The following is a 21,387-nucleotide window of genomic DNA, read 5'->3' on the forward strand; positions in this document are numbered from 1 at the left end:
AAGAAATGGTTGGGGCCAAAATTTTTAACCATTGCCTTTCTTAAAGCCCCTTCAGGGGTGTGAGTCCCTGTCTTTTAGGTACCTGGGGTTCTTTGCCAGCAGGAGAGAAGAGGTTCCTGCCTCCATTTTTGTGGCCTTAACAAACCAGGTGTTGTGCCCCAGTTCTCGTCTGAGATCCCTGAAAAAGAACATCTTCCCATCCATGAACAAGACAGGACCTATCTTTCAAAGGGGAACAAAGAGACACCTGGGACTTGCAGTCTAGCTAGCCTCACTTCCATAGCTGGAGAGATCCTGGAATACATTCTTAAACAGTTTGTCAGCACCTACAGGATACCTTGGTTCTTAAGACGAGTGAGCATGGATTTGTCAAGAACAAATCATCCCAAACCCAGCCTCTTAACCTTCTTTGGCAGGGTTCCGGGCCTAGTGGAGGTGGGTAAACAGTAGATGGGATCTATCTTGGGGTTACTACGGCTTTTGACACAGTCCTGCAGGACATTCTCACAAGCAAACGAGGGAAATGTGGTCTAGATGCAATCAGTGTCATGTGGGTGCAGAGCTGGTTGAAAGCCCAGACTCCAAGGGCCCTTCTCCAGGTTTGGCTGCCCGACGGAGAGGGTGCACCTAGTGGGTCCGGCAGGGATCAGTCCGGGGTCCAGTACTATTCAATAGTTTCATGAATGATTTGGAAAATGGAGTGGAGATCATGCTTCTAAAATGTGCAAATGACACCAAGCACTTTGGAGCTCAGGACTGGAATTCAAAACGCCCTTAACGAATTGGAGACTTGGTCTTCTTGAGCCAAACCCCATGGCTGGGCCCCTCTCTCTAGACTGGGCTGAAGTGAAACCCCAGAGCCAAACACTCCTCCTCCTGGGCAGTGCGCTCTGACCTTGAATGGTCAGATGCTGCTTAGCGCTGTCAGAGCAGCTTTGGCTGGGGGATTCTCCCAGCACTTTCCAATAGCGGGAAGGTACGAAATCCCCATTTGCCTGCTGGGGACGGAGCCCTAGAGGGGGGAGCAACTTGCCCAAAGTCCCACCAGAAAAGGAAAACAACCAGCAGTGGAACCAATAGGGGTGTCAGGATCTTGGAGGCGCTGTCACCCCCACACTAGGATGGTGTTCTGCACCCTCTGCTGCTGGCTGAGTTTCTCCGTCCCTTGGCAATAAGACAGCCTAGAACCCCAACCAGGGTTATTCTATCTGCTACCCAAGATCCATAAACCTGGAAATCCTGGATGCCCCATCATCTCAGGCATTGGCACCCTGACAGCAGGATTGTCTGGCTATGTAGACGCTCCATCATCATTCCACACAAAGATGGACTTCAAGCCGTCAGGAACAGTATCCCCGATAATGTCACAGCTGAACTTTGTGACTTTGTCCTCACCCATAACTATTTCACATTTGGGGACAATGTTTACCTTCAAGTCAGCGGCACTGCTATGGGTACTCACATGGCCCCACAGTGTGCCAACATTTTTATGGCTGACTTAGAACAACGCTTCCTCAGCTCTCGTCCCCTAATGCCCCTACTCTACTTGTGCTACACTGATGACATCTTCATCATCTGGTCCCATGGAAAAGAAAACCCTTGAGGAATTCCACCATGATTTCAACAATTTCCATCCCACCTACAACCTCTGCCTGGACCAATCCACACAAGAGATCCACTTCCTGGACACTACTGTGCTAATAAACGATGGTCACATAAACACTACCCTATACTGGAAACATACTGAACGCTATACTTACCTACATCTCCAGCTTTCACCCAGACCACATCACACAATCCATTGTCTACAGCCAAGCTCTAAGATACAACCGCATTTGCTCCAACCCTTCAGACAGAGACAAACACCTACAAGATCTCTATCAAGCGTTCTTACAACTACAGTACCCACCTGCTGAAGTGAAGAAGCAGATTGACAGAGCCAGAAGAGTACCCAGAAGTCACCTACTATAGGACAGGCCCAACAAAGAAAGGAACAGAACCCCACTAGCTGTCACCTTCAGCCCCCAACTAAAACCTCTCCAGTGCATCATCAAGGATCTACAACCCATCCTGAAGGACAATCCCTCACTCTCACAGATCTTGGGAGCCAGGCCAGTCCTTGCTTACTGACAGCTCCCCAGCCTGAAGCAAATACTTACCAGCAACCACACAACAAAAACACTAACCCAGGAACCTATCCTTGCAACAAAGCCCATTGCCAACTCTCTCCCCATATCTGTTCAGGGGACACCATCATAGGACCTAATCACATCAGCCATGCCATCAGGGGCTCATTCACCTGCACATCTACCAATGTGATATGTGCCATCATGTGCCAGCAATGCCTCTCTGCCATGTACATTGGCCAAACCAGAGAGTCTCTACATAAAAGAATAAATGGACACAAATCAGACATCAAGAATTATAACATTCAAACACAGCCAGAGAACACTTCAATCTCCCTAGTCACTCGATTACAGACCTAAAAGTCGCAATATTACAACAAAAAACCTTCAACAACAGACTCCCACGAGAGATGCTGAATTGGAATTAATTTGCAAACTGGACACCATTAAATTAGGCTTGAATAAAGACTGGGAGTGGGTGGGTCATTACACAAAGTAAAACTATTTCCCCATGTTTATTTGTCCCCCTACTGTTACTCACACCTTCTTGTCAACTGTGGGAAATGGGCCATCCTGATTGTCACTACAAGTTTTTTTCTCCTGCTGATAATAGCTCACCTTAACTGCTCACTCTCATTATAGTGTGGATGGCACCACCCATTTTTTCATGTTCTCTGTGTATACATATATCTTCCTGCTGTATTTTCCACTGTATGCATCTGATGAAGTGGATTTTAGCCCACGAAAGCTTATGCTCAAATAAGTTTGTTAGTCTCTAAGGTGCCACAAGTCATTCATCATTCATTCATGCCCGTCACCCCAACCGGGGTATGGGCCGCCAACCACAGATCTCCATAGTCTTCTATCCTGGGCCATTCGCTCTAGCTGGTTCCAGGTATAGCCCATTTTTTTGCTATCAACCTGAAGGTCGCGTCGCCAGGTATTTCTTGGGCGGCCTCTTTTCCGCTTGCCTTGGGGGTTCCACTGCAGTGCCTGTCTGGTGATGTTGGTTGGCTGCTTGCGTAGTGTATGTCCTATCCAGCCCCACCTTCTCCTTCTAATTTCTTCCTCTGCTGGGAGAGGTGCCACAAGTACTCCTCATTATTTTTGCAGATAAATTCATGGAGGTGAAGTCCATTAATGGCTATTAGGCAGCCTGGGTAAGGAATGGTATCCCTAGCCTCTGTTTGTCAGAGGGTGGAGATGGATGGCAGGAGAGAAATCACGTGATCATTACCTGTTAGGTTCAGTCCCTCTGGGGCACCTGGCATTAGCCACTGTTGGCAGATAGGATATGGGGTTGCATGGACCTTTGGTCTGGCCATTTTTCTGTTCTAATGAAGGGAAGGGCACAGCCCTGTGACAGAGTTTCTGTAGTGTAGTGGTTATCACGTTTGCCTAACATGCAAAAGGTCCCTGGTTCAAAACCAGGCAGAAACATGATGGCTTAATTTTTCCCAACTCCGAGTGACCTGTCCCTGCTGTTGTAGGAGCAGCAGTGATTTCTATGCTCAATAGGTCTGTTATACTTCCCCATTCCCATTTTTGTCTCCTCTCCCTATCGGAATGCCTGTGAAGTGGCTTTCCCCCTCCCCATCCTGCTTCCTCCTGGAATGCTTGTGGGATGAAGGCGCTGGTTGAACAGCTGGAAGATCAGAAGAGCTCCTAGATAGACAAGGTGTCTGGGACTCTAATTAGGCAGCGATCACACACCCAGAGCATGGACATTGACCAAGGTGGAGTGTGACCCACCAGATGCAGCCAAGTCATCTCTAGTCGCAGGCCATGAGGAGCAGGTCCTTAAAAGGGGAAGGGGCCCTGTGCTCAGGAGTCACTCACAAGCTTGTACCTCCAGTGAATGCCCTTCACCCCGACCGTCTGGCCAGTGGTTCGTTGCATCGCAGTTCATTGTGCCTCAGGAAGACTTACCTTCATCGCACTGTCCATCACGGCGCTGTGGGACACGTATCTTGCAGAATCCTGTGCCTGCCTCTTGGCTTCCCAGGGATGGCTACTTGCAGCCCAGGAGAAGAAGGATGGTTCTGGTGAAAGAAAGACAAGCAAAGCACTGGGAGGAAATTTGGGTGGGGGTGCTGCGCTGGGGGTGGGGGTGGGGTGCAGGAGGGGTGGTGCAGCTCCCAAAGTGACCGGTACACACAACCCTCTGGCAGCAGCTCCTAGGTGGGTGGGACCAGGGGCTCTCCATGTGCTGCTGTCTGCAGGCGCTGCCTCCAGAGCTCCCATTGGCTACAGTTCCTGGCCAATGGGAGCTGCAGAGTTGGTGCTCGGGGCAGGGGCAGCACGTGGAGACACTCCCCCCACCCCAGGGGATGCTGGGACATGCCAGCCACTTCTGGGAGCGGCACGGAGGGGCGGATGTAGAGTGGGCAGGGAGCCACCTCAGTGCTGCTGGCACATCTCTGAACACCCGTTGGGGGAGGGGAGCAGAGGGCCTCCATGTGCTGCCTGGGGTAGGGGCAGAGCACGGAGCTGCCTCCCCTCCCGGGTCTATTACAGGAGTGGGTGGATGGGGTCTTTTGGCCTGCAAGGTGCAGCAGGTCGGACTAGATGATCACACTGGTCCCTTCTGACCTTAAAGGCTCTGAGTCTAAAAGGGAGAGGGAAGTAAAGGAATTAAAAAAAAAATAAACCAAGCATTGAATACCAGGATGACTCCAACTGCTTATTATATAATCCCACCCCTTTCTTCCTCCACTGGGTGTTTAATGACCTGTTGGGATTTGGGACACTGATTCTCTCATTCCATTGAAAGCAGCAAATAATCCTGTGGCACCTTATAGACTAACAGACGTTTTGCAGCATGAGCTTTCGTGGGTGAATACCCACTTCTTCGGATGCAAGTAGTGGAAATTTCCAGGGGCAGGTATATATAAGCAAGCAAGAAGCAAGCTAGAGATAACGAGGTTAGATCAATCAGGGAGGATGAGGCCCTGTTCCAGCAGCTGAGGTGTGAAAACCAAGGGAGGAGAAACTGGTTCTGTAATTGGCAAGCCATTCACAGTCTTTGTTTAGTCCTGAGCTGATGGTATCAAATTTGCAGATGAACTGGAGCTCATCAGTTTCTCTTTGAAGTCTGGTCCTAAAGTTTTTTTGCTGTAGGATGGCCACCTTAAGATCTGCTATTGTGTGGCCAGGGAGGTTGAAGTGTTCTCCTACAGGTTTTTGTATATTGCCATTCCTAATGTCTGATTTGTGTCCATTTATCCTTTTCCTTAGAGACTGTCCAGTTTGGCCGATGTACATAGCTGAGGGGCATTGCTGGCATATGATGGCGTATATTACATTGGTGGACGTGTAGGTGCAGAAAGGTTTTGCTGTTCGTTGAACAGCAAAGGAAATTGTGTCTGTATGTGAAACTGAGGAGGGACATGAAATGCCCACAGGGTGGCGCAATGCCCTAAGCTAAGGCAGGAGGGTGAAGGAATGGGGCTGAGGAATGACTGAAGTGGACTCACCTGGGATTGAAATGACATTTGTTTGTGTCGGGAAGTGAGAAAAGTGACATTAATTCAGATGCAGGGTTGAAGCTTCTTTAGCTGCTTGTATAACTTGAACTTGATTTCCCAGAAGGGAGAAAGGGAAAGTCTGGGGCGGCCTTTAGTCCCTGGCTGGAGCAGTGTATGAAAAAGGCTCCAGAGACGCAGCTGGCAATTACAGGCCACTAAGGCTAAGGTCAGTACCAGGCACATTGGGTGGAATTGTAGAGCCCAATGATTAGACACATCGGTGAAGGGAATTTGCTGGGTGTAGCGTGTGGTTACCTGCTCCTGCCCTGCAGGGCTTGAAGCAGCCCAGGAGAGCGCTGGGGCTGGGGCAAGGAGCCTGGGCTGACTGGGGGAAGCAGGCTCAGCTGTGGCCATGCCCCAGTCAGGCCCAGCTGGCCCCTATAAGAGGCTGTGAGCCAGGAGCCCAGTCAGTCTCCCTCTGCTTGTAGTGAGAGAAGGGCCTGGCTGCAGGGACCTAAGCAAGACACCTAGAGTGGGAGCAGGGCTGGGGAAGGGCCAGAGGAGCTGGGAGCTCTGGCCTGGAAAGCCCCAGGCTGCAGGCCTGACTCTAGGCTGAATAGGTGCAGGCTGCAATGGGGCAGCCCAGGGGGAAGCAGAGGTGGCAGGTCCAAACCCCTTTGCCTGTGGTGAGTGGCTCACACTGCAGTCTGCCCCAGTGAATGGGGGCTGGATGGAGACTGGGCAGTAGTCAAGACTGAGGTGAAGTGGGGATAGTGGGTGGGGGTTCCCCTGGGAGGGGGAGACCCAGAACTGGGGGGGGGTACTGCCAGGGGGTACTGCCAGGATAAAAGGGGAACCAGGGTCCTGGGAGGGACCGGGGACCAGCTGCGGTAAGGCAGATCACCAGCCTGCAAAGGGTGCTCTGACGGCTGGAGAGCTAATTCCCAAGATGACCAGCAGGAGGCGCCGCCAGGTGAGTCTGCCCCTGCTTACATTGGGGAAGAATGAACATGGTTTTTGTAAAGGAAAATCATGCCTCACGAATCTACTATAATTCTTTGAGGGAGTCAACAAGCATGTGGATAAAGGTGATCCCGTGGATACAGTATACTTAGATTTTCAGAAAACCTTTGACAAGGTCTCTCCCCGAAGGCTCTGAAGCAAAATGGGATAAGATGGAAGGTCCTCTCTGGGATAGGTAACTGGTTCAAAAACAAGAACAAAAGGGTCTGATTTTCAGAATGGAGAGAGGTAAATAGTGGTGTCCCCCTGGGGTCTGTACTGGGACCAGCACTGTTCAACATACTCCTAAGTGATCTGGAAAAAGGGGTAAACAGTGAGGTGGCAACATTTGCAGATGATACAAACCAACCCAAGTTAGTTACGTCCAAAAGAGAGTGCAAAGTGTGACAAAGGGATCTCACCAAACTGAGTGACTGGGCAGCAAAAAGGCAGATGAAATTCAATGTGGATCAGTGCAAAGTAATGCACATGGGAAAACATGATCCCAATTCTACATCTAAACTGATGGGGTCTAAATTAGCTCTTACAACTTAAGAAAGAGATCTTGGCGTCACTGTGGATACTTCTCTGAAAACATCTACTCAATGTGCATCGGCAGTCAAAAAAGCGAACAGAATGGTGGGAAGTCATTAGGAAAGGGATGGCTAGCAAGACAGAAATATAATATATATAATATATAAAATATAAATCTGTGGTCTGCCCACATCTTGAATACTGGAGCTGGTCCCCCATCTCAAAAAGATATATCGGAATTGGGAAAGGCACAGAAAAGGGCAACCAAAATGATTGGGGTATGGAACAGCTTCCATGTGAGGTGACATTAGTAAGACTGAGGGGAGTTTTCAGCTTGGAAAAGAGATGACTATGGGGGGGCTAGGATAGAGGTCTATAAAATGACGACGGGTTTGGAGAAAGTAAATAAGGAAGTATCAGAGGGGTAGCCGTGTTAGTCTGGATCTGTAAGGAAGTGCTATTTACTCCTCATAACCCAAGAACTGGAGTCACCCGATGAAATGAATAGACAGCAGGTTTAAAATAAACCAAAGGAAGTATTTTTTCACCCAACACACAGTCAACCTGGGGAAACTTTGCCAGAGGATGCTGTGAGGGCCAAGACTATAACAGGGACCACCAAAGAACTAGATAAGTTGATGGAGGATGGGTCCATCATTGGCTATTAGCCAGGATGGGCAGGGATACAAAACCATGCTCTTGAAGTGTCCCCAGCCTCTGTTTGCCAGAAGCTGGGAATGGGCGACGGGATGGATTGCTTGATGATTCCCTGTTCTGTCGATTCCCTCGCGGGCACCTGGCATTGGCCACTGTGGGAGGATAGGATTCTGGGCTGGCTGGACCATTGGTCTGATCCAGTATGGCTGTTCTTATGACCAATAGAGGGCAGTCCCCAACAGCAATATGTATATTTGGTGCACTGAAAGGGCTAACTTTCCAAAGCTTACCAAAATGATTAGTGAAAGTGTTTTGGAGAAAAACACTAAACAGAAGAATGTAAATGAAAATTGGGAGCTATTGTTTAAGGAGCTTGTTAGATGGGACATAAGCCACATTGCCTAATTAGCTGAGCTTGCAATGGCCTTCCACTCAACTCGCTGACATTTCTCCGTCTGCAAATGTGGTACCCATTTTAAAACCTAGATCCAATCAATTACAACATGTCAGGGAAGATTCTAGGCATCAATGATCTGATCATTGGGTTGATGGCGGTAAACAAGAGCTTCCCATAAGGCTCCCTCCCTCCCTCTTCCCAAGAGCCATCTTCATCCTCTCTCCCCTTTCTGCTCCCACATCCTCTGCAAATTTTCAAAGACAGATGCCTCGTGATGGCCTTTGCTCTTGGGGAAGTTGCCTAGTAGTCAGGATTTCGGTCCTTTGGGGTGGAAGGACGCAGCGGATGTCGGGGGAGCCCAGGGCCTCCCATGGGCTCTGACCCAGGCCACTCTGAGGACCACACTTCCTGCCACCTCACTATTGTCCAAAGTTTGCAGTTTGTCACAGGAAGCTCTGAACGGTGTCAGCTCACTGCTTGGCACCTCTTTGCAGCCAGGTATGGCAAGGCAACTCTCTTCTTCTTGGGATGGCAGCTGTGTCTGTTACGCTGACAGATCTGGGTCAGTGACTTGTCAGTGGGTGGGATTGAACTGGGAACAGGAGCTTAGTGTGTGGGCCTCCACAGCATGAACTGAAAGCCACCTGGCTGTTAGCTAAGACTGTAGAAAAGACTCATTTTCTCTCTCCCTCTAAGTGATCTCGGTGCCACTAGCTGGGACACCCCACCACCCCCTGGAGGTGTGTGGGTTACGTACTTCCCCTAGCTGAGGAAGCGCATCCTGAGCTTCGGAGAGTTCCCTGCTGTAATCCCGGACGACCCCTGTAACGATGCGACCACTGCCGGGACACTGCTGAGAGTATCAATTCAGGACAAATTGCTTGGAGCAGGGCAGTCACAGCCCGAGGCTGGGTGCCCTTTACTATTCAAGCACGTCACAGCAGCCATGCAGAGAGGACTTTGGTTTTACCCCACTGGCCAATCGGACGTCATACAAGCAATTCCCTCAGCTATTCCAGTTCCCTTCTATCACCACCAGCCCCGCTCCTTATGGGGATGAATGGTTATGAAAACCAATACCCCAGTAAAAGAAAACGGGTTCTCTCAAAGGATCCCAAAGGACCAAAGCCCAGATGCTGGTCAATAGACAAGTCAGATCTTACCCACAAATCACGCTCTTGCAAATCCTTTAGCATTGTTATGGAAAAATCGATCCACCTGTTGTGTTTTCAATCAGATCTGTCTGAGGTGGGAGGGATAGCTCAGTGGTTTGAGCATTGGCCTGCTTAAACCCAGGGTTGTCAGTTCAATCCTTGAGGAGGCCACTTAGGGATCTGGGGCAAAGACTGGTCCTGCTAGTGAAGGCAGGGGGCTGGACTCGATGACCTTTTGAGGTCCCTTCCAGTTCTAGGAGATGGGAGGCCTTTTATTGATTAGAAGCACGCAGGGGAGAACCGTTATGGAAACGGCCTCCCGAAAGCTGGTTACAGACAGCCTTACAAAGCTTAAAACCACAATCAGAATATGCAAGTTACATCATTTCCTTATTATTTTCCTAAAAAAATATTGCAAAGATAATGCTGATTGGAGCAGGAGTAAATTTATTCCATATTAGGCTTTTCCTGTTATTACTTATCTGTTCTATGCGGTTACGTGTTGACAGTAGGGGATATTACAAAATTGTTTTTCAGTCAGGGACTGTTAGGACTTTCCACTGTCTCCTCTGTGCCCCCCTACTTGGCTTGTCTGGCCGGCCCTGGCAGCCTGACATGAGGCCTGGGCCTACAAGGCCTTGGATAACACTGGATTTTCCCTTACAACATCTAAAATATAAAGGTTTATTCATAAAAAGAAAGAAATATAGATGAGAGTTAAAATTTTTAAAGGAATCAATTACACACAGTAATGGCAAAGTTCTTGGTTCAGGCTTGTAGCAGTGATGGAATAAAGGTTCAAATCAAGTCTCTGGAGTCCATCCACAGCTGGGATGGGTCATTCAGTCCTTTGTATAGAGCTTCAGTTTGTAGCAAAGTCCCTCCAGAGGTATGAAGCAGGATTGAAAACAAGATGGAGATGAGGCATCAGCCTTTTCTAGCCTCTTGCCATGTGGTCTTTGCTTTCTTTGTCCCAAGGACACTCTGTCCAGCACGTGGCATAGAAACACCTTAGAGTTCTGTCCATAGGCAGGTCCCTGCAGACCTTGTTGAGTCACAAGGTGTATCTGCCTTCTCTCAATGGGTCAATTGTATAGCTGATGATCCTTAATGGGCCATTAAGCAGGCTAGGCAGAACTGACACCAACTTATCTCAGGTGTTCCCCAGAAGCAGAACACAAGTTTGAAATACAGGCAGCATAGAGTCAATATTCATAACGTCAACTACAAAAATGATACACATCTAGAGATAGCATCATTATAATAAGCCAATCAGAACCTCTCCATAGACCTCTTACACGACAACCTTTCTACAATATTGGCTGCAAATATAGAACAGTGGTTGCAACGGTGATCTATACAGTTACAGATTATGTCAATAATGTCACAGGAGGTGACACGGCATCAGTGAGACTGATACTGGAATACTGCCTCCAATTTTGGTGTCCTCATTTGAAAAAGATGGTGTGAAATTGGAGCTGGGGCAGCAAAGAGCCACCAAAGGTTCTGAGGGCTGGAGAAAAATGCCTTCTAGTGAGCTACTGAAAGAGCTCCACCTGTTTAGCTTATCAAAAGAAGATTGAAAGGTGACTTCATTGAAGTGCTGAAGTGCCTTAATGGAGAGAAAGGATTGGGTATTAAAGGTCTCTTTAATTGAGCAGACAAAGGCATAACAAGACCCAATGGCTGGAAGATGAAAAGAGACAAATTCATATTACAAATAAGGCACAAATATTCAACAGCGAGGATGATTCATCACGGGAACAAGCTACCAAGGAAAGTGGTGGATTCTCCATCTCCTGATGTCATTTAATGAAGACAAGATGCCTTTCTGGAATGTGTTTGCCCCAAAAGTAGCTCTTCTGTCATACAGGAAGCCTGTGATATGCGGGGGGTCAGATTAGATGCTCTAATGGTCTCTTCTGGCCATAAAGTCGACTAATTTCTGACAAACTGAGTTTAGCATTGGGAGCAGCGTCTGATGTTTCCCTGTCCAGCCGGCTTGCTGTCTAGAACGAACGCTCCTGGAGTGGGGTGATCCACAGGGAGTAGCTCAAACCTCCAAAGTGCCTGGCCAGGGGCAGGACATTGGCACAGCAAGGGGGGGAGGGTGGCAGTGACACGACAAAGGCCTTTTGCAGGACCTCAGACTATTGGTCCAAGGTGGTGGGGAGGTGGTGACCTCACAGAGAGATGCTGACATCAGCCAGGCAGAACAGAGGCGAGGGGCCAGGGAAACCTCAGAGACCCTGTGGCTTTGCTTCAGCAAGTCTCCTTCTCCTGGTCTCTCTTTGAGGACTGAGAGAGTATTCGGGTTCATGGACGTGAGCGCCAGGAGGAACCTCTTTCGAGTTTTCTCCTTCCCTTTGAGTGATTTTACTAGAAAACAGCCGTCCCTGTTTAGAAGGTAAGAGCCTCCTTTCTCAGCCTTAGCTTCTCCCTCTTTCAAGTAGGGATAATAATGATCCGCTCCTACCTACCCCACGGTGCATGGAGGCAGGGCCGGCTCTAGGTTTTTTGCCGTCCCAAGCAAAAAAAATTTTGGATGCCCCACCCCAGCCCTGGGCTCCCCCCTGGACCTCCCTGCCTCCCCAGACCTGGGCTCTGCTCCCTCCACCCACACCCCCTGCCATCCCAGCCTTGGGCTCTCCACTCCCAACCCGCACCCCTCTGCCATCCCAGCCCTGGACTCTCTCCCCCCCCCACCCCTGCACTCTCCTTCCACCCCAGCCTTGGGCTCTTCCCCACACACACACCCCTGCAGTCTCCTGCCACCCCAGCCCTGGGTCACTGGTAACTTGCTCCCAGGGTGGGTCATTCAGCAGGGATTTTAGATGTGCACAGAACACAGACAGGATTGGTTCCCATATGGTTACAGAGCTGCAGTAAAGTGGAACAATTTTCAGCTTGTGTGATTGGAGGAGATCTGGATGCATATTATAAGACTGTCTTACCTAAAAGAGGAAAAGTTGAGGTGCCTTTATTATTCTTTTGTTACATTCTTTCTTTCTCTGGGGAATTTGCCAATGCAATATCACTGTCTTCCTTAAACAAATAAAACAAAAACAAACAAAAAGTCAATGGCTGTTGAAAATTGCAATTCCAGTCCTAATAACCACTGGGAAGCATTTCTTGCTCAATTTTATCCTACTTTTTCTACAGCAAATGACAGTGGATCAGCATATTTGATTTGGGAGAAATGAAGTAACAGCTGCCCAAACTGAGCTGGAGCCCTCCTGAATGTTGAGGTGTTCAAATCTGGAAGGCAGGCGCTAGATTCCCTTTCTGAACATTAGCTAAATATGGAAAGGAAAAGTCAATTTCTGTTTCCACGGCTCAGGAGTGGAAATCCTCCTACGTGCCTGGTGCTGTATCTAGAGCTGCCCAGGTCCAGCAGAGCCTCCCCTCCCTCACTTTTCATTTTAAATTCTAGTGGGATCCACGTACCTCCCTTGCCGGCTTCAGCTAGAGAGGGGGCCTGTCCATTTAGTCCCCCCAATTCCTTCTTTGGGGGCTGCCAGGTGAGGTCACACCAGTATCCCTCAGCCCGTCTGGGGATGTCTTCTGCAGGGGATGTCTGGGGCAAAGCTTTCTAGTCCAAAACGTTGGTGGTTGGAGGGGGGCGCCATTTTCAGCAGTTTAATGTTTGGTACTGCAGTGAGTGACTGCTGGGTGCAGTGATATAGTGACCCCTGGGGCTTTGAATGAGGCTTTACACTGGGGGGGGGGTGAGGGGGCAAGTGGGGAGCAGGTGGGCGAGTGGCAGGTGGGCACAGAGGTGAGCAGTGAGCCAGCAGGGGCTCTAGGGGTGGGCATGGGGGTTTCTGGCAGGGGAGGGAGGAGGTGAAAGGAGGCGAGTGGTGGGTGGGGGACTGACTAGCAGGAGATGCAGCAGGCCAGTGGGGGGCTAGGGGGTGAAGAGGGGTGTGATGGTGTGAGATGGTCACCCTATGGGGGCCGTTTCTTCTCCCGCCACCCCAAACTTTCCTTTTCGGCCCACAGCTGTTTCGGGGGGGCGGCGCTAGGGAAGGAGGGTTTGTTTCTGCGGGGCGGGCAGCGCTGGGGGTGTTTCAAGGGGCTGGGTGGCACAGCCCAGGGGCGGGGCATCTCCTGGGGCGGGGCTCTGGCACAGCCCGGGGCGGGGTAGCTCCTGGGGCGGGGCTCTGGCACAGTCTGGGGCAGGGCAGCTCCTGGGGCGGGGCTCTGGTACAGCCCGGGGCGGGGCAGCTCCTGGGGTCGGGGCTCTGGCACAGCCCGGGGCGGGGCAGCTCCTGGGGTCGGGGCTCTGGCACAGCCCGGGGCGGGCAGCTCCTGGGGCGGGGCTCTGGCACAGCCCGGGGCAGGGTAGCTCCTGGGGCGGGGCTCTGGCACAGCCCGGGGCAGGGCAGCTCCTGGGGCGGGGCTCTGACAGCCCAGGGTGGGGCAGCTCCTGGGGCGGGGCTCTGGCACTGCCCGGGGCAGGGCAGCTCCTGGGGCGGGGCTCTGGCACAGTCTGGGGCAGGGCAGCTCCTGGGGCGGGGCTCTGGCACAGACCGGGGCGGGGCAGCTCCTGGGGCGGGGCTCTGGCACAGACCGGGGCAGGGCAGCTCCTGGGGCGGGGCTCTGGCACATTGTGACGCAGGAGCCCGGGCCCAGCAGCTGCTCCTGGTGGCCACGTGCTGCCAGCAGCGCTGGAGCCGCCCGGGCCGGAGCGGAGCCGCTGTTCTCAGCTGCAGCAGGAGCTGCCCCGGCCCCGCTGGGCTCCAGGTGGGGACAGAGCCTGGGCCAGGGCTCCCCTGGGTGCGGCTGGCCGGGCGGGAGGGGAGGGGAGAGGCCGGAGCTGCAGGCGGGGAAGGGCGGGGGGGCAGGCGGGGGGTTGGTCGGTCTCTGGGCACCAGGGGAGCGCCGGGGCAGAGTGTGTGTGTGAGTGTCCCGGGCCCAGGCGTGCGCAGGGGGGGAGCCCCGGCACCCCAATGCCCTGAGCCCCGGCTGGGAGGCTGCTCCCCCTTCCGTGGGGCTCCGGGAGGCTGCGGCGGCTGCAGGCGGGTGCTCGGCCCCCCCGGGAATGACCCGCTGCCGGCAGCTTGTAGCGCCTCCTCCGCGGAGCTTTTCCCCGGGGGCGGCCTGGGCGCAGCTGCGATCAGCTGTTTGCTGGGCAGGCTCCGCTCCGCTGCCCCCCCCCGCTCCTGGGGGGCTGAGTGAGCCCCCCCAAACAGCCCCAGGGGTCGGTGGGGGGCGGGGCCAGCAGCAGCAGAGCCGCCCCCCCGCTCCCCTGGGGCTGCCCCGCCCCGCTCGGGCTGGGGGCTCTGCCAGGGCCCCCGCGGGAATCGCTGCTCCCTGCCCGGAGGCTCGGGGATCTGGCCCCAGCAGCGGCGGGTGCCCCGGGGAGCCCAGCTGGGCTGGGGCAGGGGGAGGTTGGGGGGAGGAGAAGCTCCAGATACCGGTAGGAGGCGGAGGGGAGAAGCCGAGCTGGAGTAGGGGGAGGAGAAGCCCCGGACTGGGCTAGAGCCACGCTGGGTGGTTTGGGGGGAGGAGAAGCCCCGCTGGGTTGGGAGGTTGCGGGGGGGGGAGGGGAGGCCAGGCCAGGCCAGGCCCCAGCAGGAGTCCCACTGGGAGGGTGGGGATGGAGGAGGGGAGGAGCCACCCTGGGGCAGGGAGGAGAACCCCGGACCCTGGCAGAAGATGTGGGGCTGAAGTCCCCGGCTCGGGAGCCCCAGCCACCTTAGTGGCAGAAGTTGCAGGGCTGAAGCCCTGACCCCCCTCTGTGTGGAGCTGGCCTGAGCCCCTCTCGCTCCCACCCCCCCTGTGGAGCTGGCTCCCACTCTCTGGCTGTGGAGAAATTCAGCCCAACTCTCCCCATGTTGGTATCTCCATTTCCCCCCATCACCCAGCCATGAGTTGATTTAGCCCAGGAGGCAGGGTCAGTGTTGGCCCCATTGGGCAGGTGGGATCTAGGGCACAGTGAGGTGAAGTGACTTTCCCAAGGCTAAGCAGGGAGTCTGTGGCAGAGCAGAGACTCAAACCCAGAACACCTGAGCCTGAGTCATGTGCCTTAACTACTAGGCAACCTTCCCCCCCAAGGAGAGGGAACCTCCTCCGCCACTTTGAGTGTGTGGGTGGGAGCATCCACTAGACAGAGCTGCCAGGAGTTGGGGAGGGGGGTTGGATAGTTGGAGGGCTGATTAGCGGTTGCGGGGGCCTGTGGAGGGGGTGGTCAGGGGACAAGGAGCAGGAGGGTTGGATGGGTTGAGGGTTCGGGGGGTGCCTGTCGGGCGGTGGAGCGGGATTGGAGCAGGCAGGGAGCAGAGGGGGTTGGATGGAGCAGGATTTCTGGGGGCCTGTCGGGGCGGGGAGCGGTTGGATGGGGCGTGGGAGTCCCTGGGTTCTGTCTGGGGGCAGGGGTGTGGATAAGGGTCAGGAGGACAGGTAGGGGTAGGGTCCTAGGGAGGCAGTTACAGTGGGGGGGGGTCCCAGGAGGGGGCAGTCAGGGGACAAGGAGCAGGGGGGGTTGGGGGTTCTGAAGGGGGCAGGAAGTGGGAGGCAGTGGATGGGGTGGGGCTAGGGCAGGGCTTCCTGGGTGCACACCGTAATGAAATGTGCTGCGCACGCCTATGGTCACGGGGGTGAGCTACTTGCTTCCTTTTCCTGTTTGTGCCATTTCTTACCGTCTCAAACCTGATAACAATTCTCTCTGGTTCTTCCCCTTCTCTCTCCCCTCCCCACATGTGGCTAGAAAATCCAAGGAGATTCCCTCGTTTTCCCTAAAATTATTGACTCTCTAGTCTTTCATTTTCCCTATTTTCTCCATAATTCTTAAATTCTCCTCAGCTTTGGGATGTGAACCCAGCCCGTTTACCTGCAGCAATTTGTCCTTGGGTAGGTGGGAATTTGCTGTCCTGTGTCACTCCCCCAGCGTGGGTGGTGGTTAGTGGGTGCTGGATGGGGGAGCCTGCAGACGTGGCTGCCTCTGAGGGGGAGATAGGGGGGGCGATCTCTGCCAGCGACAGGACATGGCCGCACAGGAGGGGAAGGGAGGAGCCAGTGTCCCTATGGAGCCTGCCCAGCCCCTTTGGTTCTGCTCCTTTCCAGCATTTTGTTCAGACACTTTATTACTGGGGAGGCTGAAAAATCTCCCTGTGGGCTTAGCCTGGCAGGAGGGGCCAGATCTCCCCGGCAATAGAGAGCTGGAGCATGTTCCCAGCATGGCAGAGCCTAGGTTGTGTCTCTGCAGGGAAAGAGCCTGGGGGAATCGTGATGTGACATGAACTAAAGCCTGTTCTGAAACCTCCACAACTGACTTTCTCGCCCTGCCAGGCTGCCGGATGTCGTCCATGTTTCGCTCCAGCTCATCCCATCCTCCCATGGGACACGGAAGGGAAATGGCTGCAGTGGCACCAGCTCAGGTAGGGGTTATGCGGGGGTTGCTGGTGGGTTCCTGCTGGAGGGGAGGGACAGCAAATACACCGGAGGAGGGAGGCTTGGGCAGTCTGGTTTGGACGTTGGAGTAGCCAAAACATTCCCAGGGGGGAGAATGGGAGGAGGCCAGGGTGTAGCAAACCTGTTGGGACTTGTTCAATATGCGGCTTCCATTCTAGGAACAGACCCATGAGGTTGGAAGGTGGAAATGCTCTAATTTGTGGGACAGGAAACAACCCCCCTCAGTGGGGCTAGGAAAACAGACCAGACTCCCAGGGCTGGAGCCCGACCTGATTAACCAGCGGCTGCTGTGAGATGTGAGGGGGCACCCACCAGGGAGGCTGGGGGAGGTTCTTAACCTTTTTCTTTCTAAGGCCCCCAACGTGCTATAAAAACTCCACGGCCCTGCATGTGCCTGGTTCTCTGCATATAAAAGCCAGGGCTGGCGTTAGGGGGCGGCAACCAGGGCCCCATGTAACAGGCCCCCCCCCCCGCAAAGCTAATGGCTCAAGCTTTGGCTTCAGCCCCTGGTGGCAGGGCTCATGGCCCCAGGCTTCGGCCCCAGGCAGGGAGATATGGGCTTTCGGCCGTGGGCCCAAGCGAGTCTGACACGGGCCCTGCTTGGAGGCCCCCCTGAAACCTGCTCGCAGCCCCCCAGAGGCCCAGGGACCCCTAGCTGAGAACCACGGCCTTAGGGGATGTGCCTCTCCCCCATACCCAGCTCCAGGGCTGGCCTTAGAGAAAATGGGGCCCTGGGTGAACTCCCATCCCCCCTGGCCCTCACAGGCTCCCCACCATCATGTCCAGACCCTGGTGCCTCCCTCTAGGGCTTAGTTTGTATTGAAAGAGGCGCCAGAGCTCAGCCGTGGCACAAATTCAGCACTGGCAGGGCGGCCTCACAGCAGCGGCTGCTGGCCGAGCGCCCAGCTCTGAAGGCCATGCCACCGCCAGCAGCAGCGCAGAAGTGAGGGTGGCCTGGTGTGTGGTGTATTGTGCAGCCTTTGATTTTATGTAATGTGCAGTTTGCAATGTGGCATTTCACCACCGCGGGGTCAGCTCTGGTGGCGACAGTTTCAAGCTTAACAGAGTGAAAGTCGCCTCTGCTACTTGCTTCAAATGTACAGTCTCTAGGAACACACAAAGACCAAGGCTAGTGACCACACAGACATTCACAAGCACAAGGTCTAGTCGGTTTCACAAGTTTTTATTAAAGTTACAGTTAGGTTATGACGCCCCAAGCGCACAGAAATTCTATAAAGACCTGTGCAAAAGTAACACCTCTAGTTCTATTCACATCCTGACAATACTATTAGGGTCTGATGTGTCTCTCATGGATTGATCATCAGTAGAGGGATGGTTCCTGCTGGAGTTTCCCACAGGGAGCTCAATTTTCCTGCTCTGGGCACCCCCTTTTTATAACATGATTCTGATTATATCTCATTAGCATTGAGGTGCAACCTGTATCCTGTGGTTAAGGCACATTTGGAAACAGAGGTGCCTTTACAGAATTTTTGTATTTAAAATTAATCTTCCGGCTAATTGTTCACCCTGTTACCCCTTGGTACCTCTTTTCCCATCATCTTAGGGCATCGGGTTATTCCTCGGCCATTTACTTCTGTTAGCATTTCTTAGCTCCAAGGCCTAAAATAGCGAAGCTAAAATCTTGCAGGTCTCAGCCTACAGGCCTTGCGTTTCAACCCTATTTACGTAGATACCTAATACGTGATTATTCTCGCTACAGACCGATCAATCGATTCTCTGTTTAGCACACAGTGATTCTATATGACATAACGTGTTAGTTATTTATAACACCACACAGTAAATGAACGGTAAACTAAAATCACTGGCTGCCATTCCCACCCTTACTCCTACACTGCTGCTGTGGCTTGTGGTGCCCGGCGCTCTGCCTGCAGCTCAAGACGGGCTTTGCGCTCTCACACGGGGGCTGCGTCTTGCCGGAGCCCCAGATACCCTGCAGCCCTGTGGCCGCTCCTGGCTCACCAGGGGCTATTTCAGATTTTGGGGAGGGGGCAACTTTAACTGTGATTCCAGGGGCTACTGAGCAGGAATCATAGAATCATAGAATCTCAGGGTTGGAAAGGACCTCAGGAGGTCATCTAGTCCAACCCCCTGCTCAAAGCAGGACCAAACCCAACTAAATCATCCCAGCCAGGGCTTTGTCAAGCCTGACCTTAAAAACCTCTAAGGAAGGAGATTCCACCACCTCCCTAGGTAACCCATTCCAGTGCTTCACCACCCTACTAGTGAAAAAGTTTTTCCTAATATCCAGCCTAAACCTCCCCCTCTGCAACTTGAGACCATTACTCCTTGTTCTGTCATCTTCTACCACTGAGAACAGTCTAGATCCATCCTCTTTGGAACCCCCTTTCAGGTAGTTGAAAGCAGCTATCAAATCCCCCCTCATTCTTCTCTTCTGCAGACTAAACAATCCCAGTTCCCTCAGCCTCGCCTCATAAGTCATGTGCTCCAGCCCCCTAATCATCTTTGTTGCCCTCCGCTGGACTCTCTCCAATTTATCCACATCCTTCTTGTAGTGTGGGGCCCAAAACTGGACACAGTACTCCAAATGAGGCCTCACCAGTGCTGAATAGAGGGGAATGATCACTTCCCTCGATCTGCTGGAAATGCCCCTACTTATACAACCCAAAATGTCATTAGCCTTCTTGGCAACAAGGGCACACTGTTGACTCATATTCAGCTTTTCGTCCACCGTAACCCCTAGGTCCCTTTCTGCAGAACTGCTGCCCAGCCATTCGGTCCCTAGTCTGTAGCAGTGCATGGGATTCTTCCGTCCTAAGTGCAGGACTCTGCACTTGTCCTTGTTGAACCTCATCATATTTCTTTTGGCCCAATCCTCTAATTTGTCTAGGTCCCTCTGTATCCTATCCCTACCCTCCAGCATATCAACCACTCCTCCCAGTTTAGTGTCATCTGCAAACTTGCTAAGGATGCCGCCCGCCCGCCCCGCGCCACGTCGGGCCGCCCCAGTCCCCCGCCCCCCCCTCCAGCGCTGCCTGGCCAAACCAAAAACAACAAAAACAAACCCCAATCGCCACCCCCTCCCAAGGTGCCGCCCCAACCATTTGCTTGGTAGGCTGGTGCCTGGAGCCGGCCCTGCTACTGAGGCACCTGAAAACTGTAATGTTTTTTGCAGAAAATAACTTAGAAATTTGCTGACAGGAGCACTGTAACTAATTGTTATATAAAGAAAGATAAATATATACTGACTCCAATTACAGCCATGTATTAAGTTTAAAAGTAAATTTAGAACAATCAGGAGATAATACAGCAAGATATTCCCTATCCCAAGTCTTGAGGTATCCGTTCTGGAGCTTTGATGCAGGTATCAGAAACACAAGTTTGATACTTTGCACCCTATCTTTAGTAGCGATCAAAACAGACACACTCTGTTACTACCATTATCGCCTCTATTTTAGTCAATTTGATTTTCAGTCCACTGACAATGTATTTACTTACTTTTATATACATGATTATGTTTTTTTTCTCCTTTATTAAGAACAGGAATTAGTTTTTCTAGTTATTTTAGCATTTATGTTTACTGATCACAATCATGTATGTGACTCACTAACATCATTGCTATTAGTATCATACTTGGAGCTGTATTTATTTTCATAGAAATTTTAAGTTATTTTCCAGATATAACTGTACCATGAAGTTTGGGGGAGACAGGGCCCTGCACCTCCCCCACTTCCTGCCATTCACCGTGACTCTCAGCCAGCCAGTAAAACAGAAGGTTTGTTAGACGACAGGAACACAGTCCCAAACAGAGCTTGTAGGTACAGACAACAGGACCCCTTGGTCAGGTCCATCTTGGGGGGTGGAGAGCCAGACCCGGTTCTGGCCTCCCTCCATTTCCCCAGCCAGCTCCAAACTGAACCCCCCACTCCAGCCGTCTCCTCCAGCCACCCCCCGACTCCTCCTCCAGCCTTTGTCTAGTTTACGGGGGCAGAAGGTGTCACCTGGGCCCATCCCCCTCCTGGGCTCAGGTTACATGCTCAGCTATCGCCCCTCAAGTGAAGTCACACCCTGATATCCCATCCCCAATGCAGACAGTCCCAGTAAAACTCCCCCGCAACATCCCCAGCTCAATCCTCCCCACTCCCTGCTTTGTCACAGACTAAAAATACAATCTGAAGATAAATGATCTTCATCTGCACAGTGTCTGAAGTTTTGAGTTTAGCTAATTTTTTTAAACGAGCCCTGCTAAGGTAAGTACATGCAAAATGTACAGTCTGTTATTTGCTAGTACCATTTAAATAACGAATGACAAAGCACAATACGGCAATAACAGTAATAATGAGAATTACTCCAGCCAGGACAGGTGAGGCATTTTAGAACTCGTTACGCAGAGAATTGAATTTAAGCATAAGACAGAAATAAAATGATGAAATTCAGAGATCCGTTAAAAAGCTAAAATAACAGACTGTCATCCTGACCGAATGTGAAAGAATAAAATTACAGAGACTACATGTACTTTGCACCTTTTGACAGGAAGTAAAAGGAAGTAATAACAGTAACTGATGTGTCTGTGGTGGGGTGTGTGTGTGTGGGGGGGGGGGGGAGTGTGAGACACACCCGCTGTCACTTCCAGCCCAGCGGCACTCACTAGTCCA

General features: G+C 52.3%; 1 protein-coding gene and 1 non-coding gene across 2 annotated transcripts in view; one reads left to right on the forward strand and one right to left on the reverse strand.

The window, feature by feature from the left end:
- LOC120381964 (zinc finger protein 850-like) overlaps positions 1 to 21,387 on the reverse strand; it is a gene marked incomplete at both ends in the record, with an annotated part of 298,933 nt that overhangs the window by 194,450 nt on the left and 83,096 nt on the right. The window lies entirely within an intron of this gene.
- TRNAV-AAC lies at positions 3,494 to 3,566 on the forward strand. Its single transcript has one exon. It is a non-coding gene; the product is annotated as a tRNA-Val (tRNA).

This window comes from Mauremys reevesii, linkage group 14, assembly GCF_016161935.1.
Source record: "Mauremys reevesii isolate NIE-2019 linkage group 14, ASM1616193v1, whole genome shotgun sequence".
In the NCBI taxonomy this organism is placed as follows: Eukaryota; Metazoa; Chordata; order Testudines; family Geoemydidae; genus Mauremys; species Mauremys reevesii.